Genomic DNA, 4,374 nt, shown 5'->3' on the forward strand with positions numbered 1-4,374 from the left:
CGCTGCTCATTGAGCAGCTCATATATTAAACTGATTTTTGGAACTGGGCTGTGGAAAAGAGGCTTGCCTCGTCCCAGCCACGGGTTGCCTCGGTATAGCACTACCTCCGAGTGCGGCCCACTTCCCTCTGGGGAAGACACATTCAATCCAAAACAAAGTCAACGGTATAGCATTCTTTTATGTTTACAGGAGCCCCGCCCGCCCTTAGAGGGGGAAGAGGTGAAAGAGGGATGATAATTCAGACAACAGACAATGGCAGGAACGGCCGCTGGCCTACGTTTTCTGAAGTGCGCAAAGCACTACCACAAGGACCTAGGGGTAAGTGGATTTTTTCACCGAGGGCAGACGCTGAAAAAGCATACTTACCTGACGCGGGTTTTGCCTGCGTTATAGTATCGCGCGTGGATTCGTGGATTCACAAGTGTCTTTGGATTAAAGAAGCAGGATTTTTTGTAAGTATTATTGTGTTCTGGTTTGGCTGTTTTTTTCTGGTGACCCTCCCAGGGACTCATGCTCGGCTCCTTGCCGTAACCTGGGGTAGCCAGTCTCTGGTTGTTTTTCCAGTCTTGGGCTGGATTGGCTTTTCTTCTTGGCTTTTTTGGCCTGTTGAGTGTGGTATTTTGCCAGCTCACAGGTTTTGCCGTTTTTTCGGGTCACCCATCCACTTTTGGGTTGTTTGTTTTTGCCATGGGTGTTGAGTGTGTCAGGACGTGCGTGATTCACGCGTCAGTGATGTTGGCTAATTATGATAAGGACCGTGTGATGGCTCTCCTTAGGGAGCATATTGATTTTGAAAGGCTTTCTGCCATTCAGTTTTGCCCTAGGGGCTTGATTCGTATTACTTTTAAGAATGTCTCAGACAAAGAAGAATTTGTGCGTATGGGTTCACTGGCGTTGGATGGGCACGATCTTAGTGTGACGTCTTCTGATAAGCCGCCGTCTTTTGTGTATGTACACTATTTTCCTGCCGAAGGTGACGATGCTCTGATCTGTGATGAGCTAAGAAAATACGGAGAAGTTATCAGTATTAAGCACCAGAATTTTTCAGGAATTCCGGGCCTTCTAACTGGGTCACGGATTCTTAGGATGTTATTATCGGATCCAGTCCCTGCTGAGTTCCGCATTGACGACTATCCTGTGCGGGTTTGGTATAGGGGTATCCCTCCGTTCTGCCAGATATGTAAAGTTAATGGCCATAAGGCCGCAGATTGCCAGTTCAACGGAAAATGTAGAAGGTGTGGTTCCCCAGACCACAAAGCGCATGCGTGTGTCCGGCCGTGGGGTCAGTCTGTTGTTCCAACAGAGGCAGCTGTCCCTGAGGCGGTCCCTGACCCCTCTGGGACTGTTGTGCCTGTTGTCTCTGAAAGTTCTGCCGGTTTGGATAAGGGTGTGGTTGTGGATGTGATTGAGGGTGCGGTTGAAGATGTGGTTGTGGAGAATGTGGTTTCGGATGAGGATGATGAGGATGTAGTCGAGGGTGTGGTTGAAGATGGGGTTGTGGAGAATGAGGTTTCGGATACGATTGAGGATGCTGTGGATGCTAATGTGGAGGATGAGGTTGCTGTTAGTACCCCTGTTCCTGTCCCTAGTCGAGTTAGTGCTCCTGTTGAGTTGGGGCTAGCCCCCCGGTCCCTGTAGTGACTGAGGATGTGCAGACCCCCGCAGATTCTGTTATTCGTAGGAAGGTTTTGAAGTGGTATCGGGATGAGTTATGCCGCTGTTCTAAGGATCAAGCCTTTGTTCTGTCCTACAGGGATATGAGGGTGCGTGAGGTTTCCCCTACGGATTTTTTGGAGTTGGTGTCGGTAGTTTTGGAAAATGGGGTGTCTCTCAGTGTGGATCCAAATCTTCTTCGTATCGCTAGAGTGGATACGAGTGGTGAGCAGTCTGAAGTGGGTTTTGCGCAGTATCTTCTTGAAGTACAGGGGGACCCTTCCTTTTTGATTGGTTTCAGGGGCTCTCTTGTTGACCAGATTGGTCCTACGGAGCATGATAACGTTTTGTGTGTGGAGTTTGTGGACCTCAATGGTCGGCAATGTCGGAGGCTTCCCGCCAAGGCTTTGTGGGTTAAGAAGGCCACAGTTTGTAATTTTACCAGTACCAATGTGGATAATAGTGTAATTAATGTTGTAAATGATGGCGTTTCTAAGTCTCGTCCTGTGGTCCCTACTGCTGCAGTTCTTGCTGCAGAGCTGCTGAAGCGTTCTGCCCCCCTTCTGTTGTGGGAGTTCCGAAATGTAGGAAGAAATTGTAGTAAATATTAGTAAACAATACTATCTAAGTAAATAATATGTGAATAAAGTATTTAAGTCCTGGTTTTAAATAATGTAATATTGTAAATAATAGTTTTTCTATGTTTTTGTATCCGTTTTTGTTCGTTTGTTTTGGAGTGGGCGTGTTCAATTTTTGGGTGTGAGTGTGTTCAATGTTTGCGAGGTGGGGTTCGATTCCCCAACGAAGTTGGTGTCTGGTGGCCCTCGGTTTATGGTGGACCCAACCCTAAGGCATTGCACTTTCAGCCATGGGTTGGATTAGGTCTGAGATCGGCAGGCATTGCACCGCCCTCACGGGAGCCTGGCCGTTCACCTTAAATATAAAAAAACTTACCTGACGCGGGAGGTACTGTGATCAAGGAGGCAGTCCTCTCAAGGCGAGGCCCTTTCATTGCACTTCGACTGGGTTGACCCTTGCGATTACCCCAAATGTGGGTAACTCGAGCGTATAATTTCTGGTAGTGGGGACCTGCGTTCGCGCTCGTCCCCGCAAAAGTCATCCAAACTATGTCTATATGGCCCTCTTACTGACTATCGAGGGTATTTTTGCTTTTGCAGTGGACCGGTAGACTTGCAAAGAAAGCAAAGGACGCACAACTGGCCAAGGTGTTGGCACGTTTGGAGGGGTAGAAGTGCATTGGAGAGACTGGAGGAAGGAAACAAGGTGAGTTTCGGGGCGGTGCGTAACTTTGCTGGCTGTTTTTGTTCAAGGCCTGTCTGCTCTATTGTGTGTAAAGTCCTGTTCGTTTGTATTTGCAGGTTGTGCGTGCCGTGCCGTGCTGTGCTATGCGCGCGAAGGGAAAGGAAATGAAAGGAAACCAAACGGCCGATCGACCGAGCGAGCGAGCATAGAAGGGCATTCGACTTGGACCGTGAGTACACTTTGAACCTTTTGAGCGGTTTTATTGTCACTGGAGCCGCTTTTAGAAATGCTATTGCTATCGTTAGTGTATCCTTTGTGCGAGCAAGCGAGTGAACGAATGAACGAGGGAAGGAAACAAACTAGCAGAGTAGTAAAAGTATCGAACCTTTTTCCCGATTCGTTTGCAGTCTGAATCCAACCATTGTCGACTTTCAGTGCCGTTTTTCGCGCGCCTCCTCTTGGAAGTGTGCGAGTGTTTTGCCACGTCACGATGGCTTAAAACTGCGTCTCAGAAGTGTGCGTTTTTTTCCTATTCATTTTTTCGTTCGTTATTTGGAATGATTTGATATCACAGAAGTAGAATTTGACATCATAAACTGTTCATCTCGCGCGTGCTCACTCGCTCGCGCGCGCTCTGTAAGAAAAGTCGATCGCACTAGAGTTTTCGCCATTAGCTGGCCGATTTTTGACAAAAAGGTGTTTTCCCCCCCTCGTTTTTTGCTTTGATTTTGTTCCTCACTCACCTACGGCTCTCTATGTGAAATTGTGGTGTATGGAGAGCTATTTATTGGGATAAAACGTTTAGAGATGTTCGCAAGACAAAAAATTGAAGCCTACAACACGGGGTATTCCCAGGCGGTCACCCATCCAAGTACTAACCCCGCCCGACAGGGCTTAACTTCGGTGATCGGACGAGAACCGGTGCTTTCCCTGTGGTATGGTCGTAGACGAGGAAATGGGGTCGAAATTCTGCTTGTTATCGGCCAGGTTCAGGCTGTAAAGCGGCCACATCCCTGAGTGTAGGCGAATTTGAAATTCTAAAGCCCTAGTTTCGTTACTCTAACCCTAAGAAATCGATACTCTAACCCTAAGAAATTGTTACCCTAACCCTAAGAAATGGTTACCCTAACCCCGAAGTCGTTACCTAACCCTAATGTATTTTCCTCAACCCAGTTAACACATTGAGGAGCATCGATTTGAAGCACTATTCCCTAGGGAGGGGAGGGAGGGGTCCCAAGAGACATAACGTGTCCTAAAAACCTATTATACAATGTTTTAGCTCCGTAGGTGCGTGTATCTGGCTTTAAAATCTTACAGTGAGGAGATACCAAACGGGTCAGCCTCTGGGACCGTCTGCGGGACTCGCAAGGGCTTGTGGGGGCGACCTGCTACTATCCACCATAAACCGTGGGAAGGATCCCTCGACCACCCCCCTCACCCAGGGCATGCTTCGGCATC

General features: G+C 48.1%; 2 non-coding genes and 1 pseudogene across 2 annotated transcripts; 2 read left to right on the forward strand and 1 right to left on the reverse strand.

Moving 5' to 3' along the window:
* Positions 1 to 126, forward strand: LOC136278841 (U2 spliceosomal RNA; annotated as a pseudogene).
* A 2,473-nt stretch (positions 127 to 2,599) lies between these two features.
* LOC136278833 (U1 spliceosomal RNA) lies at positions 2,600 to 2,763 on the forward strand. Its single transcript, XR_010716593.1, has one exon. It is a non-coding gene; the product is annotated as a U1 spliceosomal RNA (small nuclear RNA).
* A 983-nt stretch (positions 2,764 to 3,746) lies between these two features.
* On the reverse strand, positions 3,747 to 3,865 carry LOC136278831 (5S ribosomal RNA). The gene has a single exon (XR_010716591.1). It is a non-coding gene; the product is annotated as a 5S ribosomal RNA (ribosomal RNA).
* Between the last annotated feature and the right edge of the window lie 509 nt (positions 3,866 to 4,374).

Source organism: Pocillopora verrucosa, unplaced genomic scaffold, assembly GCF_036669915.1.
Source record: "Pocillopora verrucosa isolate sample1 unplaced genomic scaffold, ASM3666991v2 scaffold_62, whole genome shotgun sequence".
In the NCBI taxonomy this organism is placed as follows: Eukaryota; Metazoa; Cnidaria; class Anthozoa; order Scleractinia; family Pocilloporidae; genus Pocillopora; species Pocillopora verrucosa.